General features: G+C 44.3%; 1 protein-coding gene across 5 annotated transcripts in view; it reads left to right on the forward strand.

Moving 5' to 3' along the window:
* The window catches only part of tox (thymocyte selection-associated high mobility group box), a 425,064-nt gene that overhangs the window by 95,461 nt on the left and 315,542 nt on the right, over nt 1-14,061 (forward strand). The window lies entirely within an intron of this gene.

Genomic DNA, 14,061 nt, shown 5'->3' on the forward strand with positions numbered 1-14,061 from the left:
CTGCTCGGCAGGAGCTGGCTGGGAAAGATACGCTGGAACTGGGATGACGTCTGCCCAGATCTTAAACAAGTTCCCTTCGCTGTTCGAACCAGACATCGGGAAGTTCCAAGGAGCAAAAGCGCAGGTCCACCTAATTCCAAGGGCGCAACCCATCCATCACAAGGCGAGAGCAGTACCGTAAATGATGAGAGAAAGAGTAGAGATCGAGCTAGACCGGCTGCAAAGAGAGTGCATAATTTTACCGATCGAATTCAACGAGTGGGCCAGCCCGATCATTCCTGTCCTCAAGGGAGACGGCACTGTTGGAATCTGTGGTGATTGCAAAGTAACTATCAGTCGTTTCTCCCTGCAGGGCCAATACCCACTACCAAAGGCCGAGGACCTTTTTGCTACGCTGGCGGGAGGAAGGACATTCACGAAGCTGGACTTGACCTCGGCCTACATGACGCAGGAGCTGGAGGAATCATCGAAGGCCCTCACCTGCATCAACACACACAAAGGTCTCTTCATTTGTAACAGATGCCCATTTGATCAGCAGCGGCGATATTCCAGAGGAACATGGAAAGCTTACTGAAGTCGGTCCCGCGCACGGTGGTCTTCCAGGACGACAACTTGGTTACAGGTTGGGAGACAAGTGAGCATCTGCAGAACCTGGAGGAGGTTCTTAGTCGACTCAACCACGTGGGGCTCAGGTTAAAATGCTCGAAGTGCATTTTCCTGGTGCCTGAAGTGGAGTTCCTGGGGAGAAGAACGACGGCGGATGGCATCAGACCCACCGATTCGAAGACGGAGGCAATTGAGAACGCACCGAGGCCACAGAACGTGACGGAGCTGCGGTTGTTTCTGGGACTCCTGAACTATTTTGGTAACTTCTTACCGGGTCTCAGCACACTGTTAGAACCACTGCACAACTTACTGCATAAAGGAGACACATGGGTATGGGGCAAAAGCCAAGAAAATGCCTTTGTAAAAGCTAGAAAATTGTTATGCTCAAACAAATTGCTTGTGTTGTATGATCCATGTAAGCGTTTGGTACTAGCATGTGATGCGTCGTCTTATGGCGTCGGGTGTGTATTGCAACAAGCTAATGAATCTGGGAAATTGCAACCGGTTGCTGATGCATCCAGGAGTCTGTCTAAGGCTGAGAGAGCCTACAGCATGATTGAAAAAGAAGTGTTAGCGTGTGTCTATGGAGTAAAGAAAATGCATTAATACCTGTTTGGGCTAAGATTCGAATTGGAACCTGACCATAAGTCACTGATAACCTTTTTTTCCGAGAGTAAAGGGATAAATACGAATGCATCGGCCCACATCCAGAGATGGGCGCTCAAGTTGTCCGCATACAACTACGCCATCCGCCATAGGCCAGGCACAGAAAACTGCGCCGATGCTCTCAGTAGACTGCCATTGCCCACCACGGGGGTAGAAATGGCGCAACCCACAGATCTAGCCATGGTTATGGAAGCATTTGAGAGTGAGCTATCAACCGTCACAGCCCGACAGATTAGAACCTGGACAAGCCAGGACCCCTTACTGTCTCTAGTTAAAAACTGTATGCTTCACGGGAGCTGGTCCGGTGTCCCAGTGGAAATGCAAGAAGAGATAAAGCCGTTCCAGCGGCACAAAGATGAAATGTCTATACAGGCCTTCTTTGGGGAAATTGGGTTGTGGTTCCCAAGTAGGGCAGAGACACCTTCATCAGTGACCTCCACAGTACCCACCCAGGCATCGTAATGGTGAAAGCGATAGCCAGATCCCACGTGTGGTGGGCCGGTATCGATGCGGACTTAGAGTTCTGCATGCACAGGTGTAACACATGCTCACAGTTAAATAATGCACCAAGGAGGCGCCACTAAGTTTATGGTCTTGGCCCTCCAAACTGTGATCTAGGGTCCATGTCGACTATGCAGGCCCGTTCTTGGGCAAAATGTTTCTTGTGGTTGTAGATGCGTACTCCAAATGGATTGAATGTGCGATAATGTCGGCAAGCACGTCTGCTGCCACCACTGAAAGCCTGCGGGCCATGTTTGCCACGCAGACTACCCGCTGCCCTTGTGAGTGACAGCGGGCCATGTTTTGCCAGTGTCGAGTTCAAAGAATTCATGACCCGCAACGGGATCAAATATGTTACATCTGCCCCGTTCAAACCAGCATCCAATGGTCAGACAGAGAGAGCAGTGCAAACTATCAAGCAGGGCTTGAAGAGGGTAACTGAAGGCTCACTGCAGACTTGCCTATCCCATGTCCTGCTCAATTACCGCACAAGACCCCACTTGCTCATTGGGATTCCACCTGCTGAACTGCTCATGAAAAGGGCACTTAAGACAAGGCTCTTGTTAGTTCACCCTGATCTACATGAACAGGTAGAGAGCAGGTGGCTTTAACAAAGTGCATACCATGATAACGCAAATGTGTCACGTGAAATTGAAATCAATGAGCCTGTATTTGTATTGAATTATGGACAAGGTCCCAAGTGGCTTCCTGGCACTGTCGTGGCCAAAGAAGGGAGCAGGGTGTTTTGGGTCAAACTTTCAAATGAACTCATTCACCGGAAACACTTGGACCAAATCAAGCTCAGATTCATGGACCAACCTGAGCAACCCACTTTGGATCTTACCTTCTTTGACCCTCCCAACATACACAACAGTGGCAGCCAACACCACGGATGGCCACGAAACAGAACCCATCATCCGCAGCAGCCCAACAGGACTCACCACACCAGGCAGCCCAGCAAGGCCAGTTGCACAGCAGCCCAGCAAGGGCCCAACAGATGGTTCACCAATACCAGCATCTGCATCGAGACAATCAACCAGGCAAAGAAGGGCCCCAGATCGTCTCACCTTGTAAATAGTTACACTGTTGATTTTGGCGGGGGGGGGGGGGGCAGGAGAGGAAGTATTGTTATATATGTCAACTTGTATATACTTTGTACAGCCACCAGAGGGCTCATCCCCTGGAATCCCAAGGGATCCCATAATCCCTTGGAAGCACAGGTACTTAAGGAGGCCTCACAGGCTGGAGAGGCACTCTGGAGACCTGCAATAAAAGACTAAGGTCATACTTCACTTTGAACTCACAGTATCCAGTCAGACTCTTGATTCATACATAACAGTATTGACACCTCCAATGGCACTTTTTAATAGCTTCAGAGGTCCACACTTCCGTGGGTCCTCATGAGGTGCTGTTGTGTCTTGCTTACATCTAAATGCATGGAGCTGGATTTTAAATGTCTTCTTCCCCAGGATTCACTGCTTTCTGTCCACAAATGGCTTTGATTTACAGCGGCTGCAAAAGAAAGATAAATGGAAAAGAATGATGCATGGAGGCTGTGAGGTTCTGTTTGAGTAATGGTCTTCTGGGACCCCTAAATAAATTGTAAAAGTTCCTTAAGAAAGGGAGTTATATGGGATGCAGTGATTCTATTATCAATCGTGTTCTGTAGCAATTTAAAGAAATGGCGACAGCTTTGGTCTTAATTGTAATTTTGAGGCAGGCTTTACTAAATGAAATCAGCAGGGTTCATTAGGGTCCCATTTGATGTATCAGTATTATAAAAACACCATGTTAATTATGCTCAAATGCTGCAAGTTACCTCCATTTTCCTGCAATCATAAAATGAGAGAAACCCTGTGAAGCAAATTAGTCCTAATTGAAAGAGGACTGATTAATATTTAAATAAGGCATTGTGTGAGAGATTCTGCCATGAGAAAAATAAGCTGAACATCTGAATTAATTGCATAGCAGGTTAAATTAAATTTCATATAATGGGCTGGAAGATGACTTGGCAATGTGCTTTAGGAGTGAGCACAATAGTTGAACCAGCCCTTTCTTTTCCTTTTGGCTGCATTCCACTTAGAACCTTGAGGCCATACCTCTTTGTTGTCTGTCTTTCATTACACACAAAGGTATTAAGAGAAAATTGCAACCACATTTTCAAAAACGTAATCCTTTTAGGAAGCAACACCTGCTGACTGTTTCTGTGAATATTTTTCATTTGTACTTTTGGCTGAAAACTATTAAATGGTGAAATGATTATTGCACTTTATTTTGCAATGTAACTTGAAGGATGTGTCATAAAATATAATGTTTAGCTATAGTTTAAATCCCTCTGTGGCTCACCACATCTTACCTCAGTGACCTCCTTCAGCCTTGTATTCCCTTAAACAACCTCCATTTCTCAAACACCAGGCTATTCTTTGTCCTTGAACTCACTGCTTCATTATTGGTGGCTGTTCATCCATCCACCTGGCCTCTGTCCTCTGAAACTGTCTGCCTAATTCCCTCTAATTTGCCACTTCCATCACTGCTTTCAGAAACCTCTTCAACATCCGTCTTTTTTACCATGTCTTCAGCCCCACCCTAACCCTGCATGCTCCCTTATTATTGCTAGTCATTCAATTTTGTTCTCTTAAATTACTTTGCTACATCTTCCTGCACATGAGGAGCAAAATAGAAAAGAAAGTTGTTGTAGTAGTTATTTATGATTTATTAGTTGGTCATGAGTTATCACTAACTTCTCCGCAATTGATAAGCTTACAAAGGTCTGCAGGCAGAGTTGGCTAAAGTGGACTGAGAAAATAGATTAAAGTGTAAGACGGTTGATAAACAGTGGCAGACATCTTAGGAGATATTTCATTACTCTCAACAAAAATATATTCCAGTGAGAAACAAAGACTTTAAGAGAAGGGAGAACAATCCGTGGCTATCTAAGGAAGTGAAGGATGATATCAAATTGAAAGCAATGGCATACAATGTTGCCAAGATTAGTGGAAGGCTAGAGGAATGGGAATTTTTTGAAAACCAGCAAAGGACGACTAAAAAAAAAATAAAGAGAGAGAAAATGGATTCTGAGAGTAAACTAGCAAGAAATATAAAAACAGAAAGTAAGAGCTTCTATAGGTATATAAAAAGGAAGAGGGTAGCAAAATTACATGGTGGTCCTTTTGAGGATGAGACTGGGGAATTAATAATGGGGAACAGGGAAATAGGGAGGGGGCAACTTAAAACAATCACAATCACTTAAAATAATGGGATAGATCCCTGAAGGTAGCAGGCTAGGTAGATAAGGTGGTTAAGAAGGCATGTGGAATACTTGCCTTTATAAGTCGCATGGAATACAAGAAAAAGGAGGTTATGCTTGAACTGTATAAAACACTGGTTAGACCTCAGCTAGAGTAGTGTGTGCAATTCTGGTCACCACATTACAGGAAAGATGTGATTGCACTGGAAAGGGTGCAGAGGCGATTTACAAGAATGTTGCCTGGACTGGAGAATTTTGGCTATGAGGAAAGTTTGGAACTGCTGGGCCTGTTTTCTTTGGAACAGAGGAGGCTAAGGGGAGACCTGATTGAGGTGTCCTAACTTATGAGGGGCCTGGATAGAGTAGATAGGAAAGACCTGTTTCCTTTGGCAGAGGGGTCAACAACCAAGGTGCAAAGATTAAAAGTAATTGGGGGGAGGTTTAGAGGAGATATGAGGAGAAATTTCTTCACCGTGGTGGGGGTCTGGAACTCACTGCCTGAAAGGGTGGCAGAGGCAGAAACCCTCACCACATTTAAAAGATTCTTGGATATGCACTTAAAGTGCTGTAACCTATAGGGCTATGGACCAAGAGCTGGAAAGTGGGATTAGGTTGGATAGCTTTTGGTCAGCCGACGCAAACACGATGGGCTGAAATGGCTATAAATTTCTATGATTATATGGGGCGGAAATTCATCACCTCACTGCCAACTGCTGCCGACATTACTCTTCTTGATCCACCCAGTTCCACTTTCAAGGTGGCCTGGAGTGGGCGGGAGGTGGGGGGGTGGGGTGAGCCGCCCGCTGGCGTCAGCGGACGGCCAAGTGGCGCAACTGACCTCCCGTCCGCCGAGCTCCCAGATTCCTACGGGCGGGACTCGGGGGCAGAATGGGTGTGGACCACTGCATGGAGGCTGGTCGCTCCCCGACGGTGAGTATGAAGACCTTGAAAAAAGGTACGTGAACATTTTTTTAAAAATCCACAGCGACTTATCTGCATGGTGTCCCCTGGAGGTCTTCCAATAGTTTTTTTATTTTTTACTGTTGATGTTTGTTTTCAGGTCTTTGACCCTCAGTGGGCCCGACTCCATCCTCAGCGGCACTTGGGCAGCAAACGCCCCTGCCGCCAAGAATGAGACCTCCCACCCGCTGCCGCCCAGATTGACGGTGTACGTCGTCCATTTGCAGCCCGCCGCCCTTCGAGGGACCTTGGCGATGAATATCCCGCCAAAAGTACCGTGAAAATCGGCCCCTATGATTCTAAAGGTGGACAAGTCCCCTGGACCTGATGGCCTGCATCCTAGGGTCTTAAGGGAAGTGGCCTCAGAGATAGTGGATGCATTGGTTGTAATCTACCAAAATTCCCTGGATTCTGGAGAAGTCCCAGCGGATTGGAAGACTGCAAATTTAATGCCCCTATTTTAAAAAAGGAGGAGGATGGAAAGCAGGAAACTATAGACCAGTTAGCCTAACATTTGTCATTGGGAAAATGCTGGAGTCCATTATTAAGGAAGCAGGACATTTGGAAAAGCATAAGACAATCAAGCAGAGTCAGCATGGTTTCATGAAAAGGAAATCATGTTTGACAAATTTGCTGGAGTTCTTTGAGGATGTAACAAGCAGGGTGGATAAGGGGGAACCAGTGGATGTGGTGTATTTGGATTTCCAGAAGGCATTCATTAAGGTGCCACATAAACGGTTACTGCACAAGATAAGAGCTTACGGGTTTGGCAGTAATATGTTAGCATGGATAGAGGATTAGCTAACTAACAGAAAACAAAGAGTCGGGATAAATGGATCATTTTCCAGTTGGCAAACGGTAACTAGTGTGGTGCTGTGGGGATCAGTGCTGGGTCCTCAACTATTTACAATCTATATTAATGACTTGGATGAAGGGACCGAGTGTAATGTAGCCAAGTTTGCTGATGATACAAAGATAGGTAGGAAAGCAAGTTGTGAGGAGGACACAACAAATCTGCAAAGGGATATAGACAGGCTAAGTGAGTGGGCAAACATTTGGCAGATGGAGTATAATGTGGGAAAGTGTGAGGTTATCCACTTTGGCAGGAGAAATAAAAAAGCAAATTATTATTTAAAGGGAGAGAGATTACAAAATGCTGCAGAACAGAGGGACCTGGGGGTCCTTGTGCATGAATCACAAAAAGTTACTATGCAGGCACAGCAAGTAATCGGGAAGGTAAATGAAATGTTGTCCTTTATTGCAAGGGGGATGGAGTATAAAATCAGGGAAGTCCTGCTACAACTGTGCAGAGTATTGGTGAGACCACACCTAAAGTACTGCATAGAGTTTTGATCTCCTTATTTAAGGAGGGATATACTTGCATTGAAGGAAGGTTCACTAGGTTGATTCCTGAGATGAAGGGGTTGACTTATGAAGAAAGGTTGAGCAGGTTGGGCCTATGCTCATTGGAGTTTAGAAGAATGAGGGATGATCTTATTGAAACATATAAAATACTGAGGGGGCTCGACAAGTTAATGCAGAGAGGATGTTTCCACTCTTGGGGGAATCTAGAATTAGGGGCATAGTTTTAAGAATAAGTGGTCGCCCATTTAGAACTGAGATGAGGAGGAATTTCTTCTGAGGGTCGGAAATCTGTGAAATTCTCTGCCCCAGAGAGTTGCGGAGGCTGGGTCGTTGAATATATTTAAGGTGGAGATAGACAGATTTTTGAACAATAAGGGAGTGAAGGGTTATGGGGAGTGAGCAGGGAAGTGGAGCTGAGCCCAAGATCAGATCAGCCATGATCTTATTAAATGGCGGAGCAGGCTTGAGGGGCCAAATGGCCTACTCCTGCTCCTATTTCTTATGTTATTATGTTCTTAATACAACTCAATTTGCAGTAATGTCATTACTTAAGGTTCTGTGTAAAATAAGTTTGATCCAATGTATTAGTAAAGTTCAAATTGATGGTGTTTTCTCTTTATTGATTTTTTTTATAATCAAATGATCTTAAATACTGTACTTTTTAATCAACTCTTATACACTATTGGTAAGGTAAAGCATGTGACTGTTACATCACAGAGAGATACGAGTCCCAATAAGAGGTTTTATTGGCCAGATTCAAAGGACCTTCTAATATCATACATCATATAAGAGCGCCCCCATGTGCCCATCTTTAGCTCTTTTTCTCCTGTCATTTGCATCGGTGACATTTGCTCTCTGCTCATTTGTGAGTGAGAAAAACCCTTTTCTTCACAAGCACTACATTTGTGTGCTCCAGATAGAGCCAAAGTTTCTTTAGATCATTAAGACCAGGTTGGCCATTGCCAAATCTTCAAAATAAAAGAACTTGAATTGTGGTTAAAAAAGCCTTTGGCATTAATTGTATGATGCTGGCCAGCAAATTATGGCATTAATGGGCAGGCAAGCATTCTGCCAAAAAACCTTCAGTAATGCACTGTTAATCTCAATTGGGACACCAACAGAAATTTCTGGCTTATATCTTTCTATTTGCACTTCCATTCCAACCATAGTAGAACATGAAGATCCAACTCAACTACCTGGCTCATTGTTTTTCCAAACACTCAGTATTGTAGTAATTGCTAGTGGTAGACATTGACTAGCAGAAAGGGAACAACATATTAATTATTCCATTTCTGTCCTTGATTCTTATTAAAGATTTGTTTTCCTTTTTTTTAAGCTGGACAGTGCATGTAAGCCCACACAACAAAAAATAGATAAGAGCTCAAAATAGTTTGACCCACATTTCTGCATTACTAGTCTGCAGTCCAAGGCCACTCATTCCTTCTGCTGACAGATACCACAAATAGAGAGGAAACTGGTATGCAATTCTTTGTGCATTCTAGTAGCTTCAACACCTGACAATGGATATATGTGTGATTAACAAAAGGGACAGACCTTTTGTTAGGTAAAGAAAAGGGACAGACCAGTATTGTAGCCAAGCCTCACATAGAGAACACACTGTCAAAAATTATGTTTGGTTACTGGGAGAGAAAGGCTGAGCATCAGATTTTACAGGATTAAGTTATTGATATCACATTGATAAGTTCCACCTTCAGCACCTAGGTGATAGGTGTCAATTGGTCAGACAGAGGTGATGTGTGTCAGTTGGTCAGACAGAGGTTATGTGTGTCAATTGGTCAGGCAGAATTTACCAGCTATAAGATCCATGAGCACACCAAGACCTCAGCATTGAAGCCTTACTTTTAAAAGTACAACTTTACTCAGGACACATCATTCATATGGAAGACTTCAGAATGAAAAATAGATCTGATACAGCAAGTTAGAACAGGTCAATTGGAAGCAAGTTGGGCTCTATGTAATATCTATGTTGACCAGCTGAGGAAATCTTGCAGCTGATCGTATGAGCTGGTGAACAGTGATACATGGCAGTGTCAGCTGGTACAAGCACCAACATGTTGATCTTTTGAAGAAGTACCCACAGCAAAAACTGAGGGGAAAATTTTAACGTGGTTGAGCAGGTGAGAGTGGATGCGGGGTTAAATGGCCAAATATTCGAGGCTTGCCGGGAAGTTGGCTTCAACCCGCCGACTTCCGGGTTTTACTCGAGGAGGGAAAAGGAGCGGGCAGCCAATCCGCTCCCAGGAGGCGGGTTGGCATTTTAAATATGTTACATAGGTTGGAAGCCTCGATTTTACTGTGGCTGGCTGGGTTCCTGGCAGCTGCACCGAGGCGAGGACGGCCTCGGGGAGCACTCTTTTTGGGCCAGGTGGAGCAGGAGTGCTTCCTCCTGGCCAGCCAAGCTCCCCTACCATACAAACCACCACCCCCCCACTCCCCCCAGGATCAGGGATTGGACCCTCCTTGGGATTGAGAGAGAGTAATCGGCAAAAAAAACCCACATTAGCCAACTATAAAAGAAAAGGGAGATTTGTTTAGTGGTGTCAGAGATAGGTAAGGGCTAAGCAGTATTTAATGTTCCTCATATTCTAACATATTATAGATGAAGGTATGTAGCTGAGCACTATTAGCTTCAGTGGGGTAAATGCTGCTTCGACATCAGCTTTTCATTTCCTTGGCTGCCCTCCGAGATAGTTCAGTGGAAAGACAACCTCCTATGTCCACATTCACAAAAGCAACCTGAAAGGTTCAGACCTGTAAATTGATAGCCCCATTTAATTTTGATACTGCAATAATCTGTAGCCTTCTTTTGAAATGACAGATAATGCTGGTTGGAAATTATTTTCTTGAAATCACTTATGACTGATTTCTAATCACAACAGTGAGGGGTTGCTCTAGACCTAATCCACAGTCTAAAGTTCATATCAAAGATTGTCTGAGTTTTGCTTGAATTTTTTTTTTATCTCCCCTACATAAATTTGAGAAGGAAATTAGGTTGAAGCATATAGATATCAGAAGTGTATTGTGCTGAGTTCATACAATTAGAGCAGTCTCCATTGTTTGCATCTTGTGCTAAATGTCCAGTTATTTCTGTTGCTAAACAAATACCGGTAATTGATTATTGGCTATAGGCTGCATCTTTTTGAAGGGAGGAATGTCCGGAGAAAGTAATTCTACAAAAATGATACCTACTCTGTGGGCTAGTTCCAAGCAGTTCACTATAAATACATTTATAGCAGCTATATTGGAAAGAGTTCACATTTTTACCAAATGTAATTACCCTGGTAGAGCTTTGCTTGGGTTTACTGTGGACTACTTTGGGATGTTTACCAATGCTATGAGTAGAATACTATCTTGTGGTCATATGAAATTTGTTTTTCTGATCATAAGGTGTAAGAAGGATAAATCACCATTTTCCTTTCTTTAGCTTCCAACTATTTCTAGTATAAATATTTCTAGTATTGTATTGTATAGGGTTAATCACATAGGGTTAATTATGATATTCTGACATTTACAGTGTGTTTTCTGCTTCATGCCTCGTGGAATGTTGTTGATGCAGAGAGAGAGAGACCTTGATGCGCATACCATCTTGTTTATGGGACGATCGGCGCCTCGAGGTCTCATGCTATGTGGAAGAACAGCTGGGGCCTTACAGATTAGGAGTTGGCCATAAGCCACATGCACCCATGTTTGTTCAATAGTATAAAGGAACGGAATTGTGCAGTAGCGCTTTGAACTTCACTTGGACTGTGATTCGCGAGCGGTGCCGGGACCCTCAAGGCTCCTGACCAGTTCCCGACGGGCCGAAGGCTGTGAGCTTTGTTGCATCTTATCATACTTCTCTTTTCTTCGTAAACTGTATTACGTTTCTTTTCTCTCAGTAAATGGTGTTTTATCTTTACTTCATTTGTCTTGTCTCTTATTTAACATTCATCCAGATCCCGAAACTGGGTCTATCGATCCAAAACAAGTATACATGGCCTTTTTCGATCTTACAAAGGCCTTTGACACTGTCAACCGTGAGGGTCTATGGAGCGTCCTCCTCCGTTTCGGATGCACCCAAAAGTTTGTCAACATCCTTCGCCTGCTCCACGACGACATGCAGGCCGTGATCCTTACCAACGGATCCATTACAGACCCAATTCACGTCCAGACCGGGGTCAAACAGAACTGCATCATCGCTCCTACCCTTTTCTCAATCTTTCTCGCTGTCATGCTCCACCTCACAGTCAACAAGCTTTCCGCTGGAGTGGAACTAAACTGCAGGACCAGTGGGAAGCTGTTTAACCTACGCCGCCTCCAGGCCAGGTCTAAGCTCACCCCAACCTTTGTCGTTGAGCTGCAATATACCGACGATGCCTGCGTCTGCGCACATTCTGAGGCTGAACTCCAGTATATAATCAATGTTTTCACCGAGGCATATGAAAGCATGGGCCTTACGCTTAACATCTGTAAGACAAAGATCCTCCACCAGCCTGTCCTCGCTGCACAGCACTGACCCCCAGACATCAAGATTCACGGCGCGGCCCTCAACAACGTGGACCATTTCCCATATCTCGGGAGCCTCTTATCAACAAAGGCAGACATCGATGCGGAGATTCAACATTGCCTCCAGTGCGCCAGTGCAGCCTTCGGCCGTCTGAGGAAAAGAGTGTTCGAAGACCAAGCTCATGGTCTACAGGGCTGTAGTAATACCCGCCCTCCTGTATGGATCAGAGACATGGACGATGTATAGAAGGCACCTCAAGTCGCTGGAGATGTATCACCAACGATGTCTCCGCAAGATCCTGCAAATCCCCTGGGAGGACAGGCACACCAACATCAGTGTCCTCGACCAGGCTAACATCCCCAGCATTGAAGCACTGACCACACTCGATCAGCTTCGCTGGGTAGGCCACATATTTCGCATGCCAGACATGAGACTCCCTAACCAAATGCTCTATGTGGAGCTCCTTCATGGCAAATGAGCCAAAGGTGGGCAGCAGAAACGTTACAAGGACACCCTCAAAGCCTTCCTGGTAAAGTGCGACATCACTACTAACACCTGGGAAACCCTGACTGAAGACCGCCCTAGGTGGAGAAAGTGCATCCGGGAGAGCGTTGAGCTCTCCTAGTCTCAACGCCGAGAACGTGAAGAGGGTAGGCGCAGGCAGCAGAAGGAACATGCGACAAACCAGTCCAACCCACCCCTTCCCTCGACTAATGTCGGTCTCACCTGTGACGGGGTCTGTGGCTCTCGTATTGGACTGTTCAGCCACCAAAGAACTCACTTTTGGAGTGGAAGCAAGTCTTCCTCGATTCCTATGGACTGCCTATGATGATGATGATGATGATCTTGTGGTCATAAGACATTTGTTTTTCTGATCATAAGGTGTAAGAAGGATAAGTCACCAGTTTCCTTTCTTTAGCTTCCAACTATTTCTAGTATAAATCATTGCAAAACTTTATGGTTAAGAAGAATTGTGAAGAACCTCTTTTTTGGTGCGGGGCCGGGGGCGGGTGCTTGGGAAATAACAGTTCTAGTAGTAAGATAGTCAACCAAATTCTGCCCTTTACCAAATGTTAATAATCGACCATTGTTTTAAAAAGGAAGTTCTATCTTCATTTCCGGGGTCTGTCACCATTTCTTGCTTGCTATGAGCTTGCATGTTTGCTTGTATATATGTAGATTTTTACTGCATTGCAATCATATCACATAGTGTTGCATTCTACCAAATTGCTTATGATTGTATTTGTCTTTAATAGGAAATAGACTGGTGCATATGTCATTATTTCTAGATTTAAAATTGATGCAATCTTGTTGCCTCAAGTTTTTCTATCAGCATACTGATTTAAAACAACAATAAAAATGTAATAAAAGCAGAAAATCCTGGAAGTACACAAGTCCATCAGTATCTGAAAACAGGTTAGCACTTTGGATGGAGATCCAATAATAATGTAATTATCAATGGTGCCAAAGAATTTTAACTCCCCCGACAGTGAAGTTATGTTGTAAGTAGCTGAGCAATGCAGGTCATAACTGTTCCAGGTTTAATCCGACTTTGTAGTGAGTTAGCTGATCTCAGCTGGGTGGTCATACTCCAGCAAGGAATCAATATCTTCACGAGAAGAGAAGATTGGCAACAAAAAAAAGACTGGATTTTAATTTTGCAGTTATTCACAGTTAATTGTGCAAAATAATGGATTTTAATTTACAGATATGACTATTGGAAAAATAATCAACTGCTATTTAAATTGTGTTAACTAACTCAGAATAGAAAAATCACAAACCATTGAGGTGACATATGCAAATCAGGTATGTATATTAAAGGTCACTAAACTGTCATAAGTAATTTTATTACTTGACATTGTAGGGATATTAAAACTTAAAAAATATATTTTTTTTACAATAGAGAGCATCCATATTAGGTTTACTCCCAGGTTCAATGGGCCCGGGTTTGCCCCCTTTGCTAGAACGCCGCACCTCCATGAGGTGCGCGGACTTTGTAGTACAGAAATGGCGCCGATTTCTTACCTCAGTATTCTCCCCGTTGGTTCCAGGCCTCTGGTCTGTGGCACAGCGCATCGGAACGCATAGTGTGCGGAGCTAAAGCCCTGTGCCGAAAAGAGTGCTGGCAGCTGGGCACGTGCGCAGTGGAGTCTGCGCGCGTGCGCAGTAGCTCCTGACCCTCCTTCCTGACCCTCCCAGCGCGTCCTGG

Source organism: Pristiophorus japonicus, chromosome 1, assembly GCF_044704955.1.
Source record: "Pristiophorus japonicus isolate sPriJap1 chromosome 1, sPriJap1.hap1, whole genome shotgun sequence".
Classification (NCBI taxonomy): domain Eukaryota; kingdom Metazoa; phylum Chordata; class Chondrichthyes; family Pristiophoridae; genus Pristiophorus; species Pristiophorus japonicus.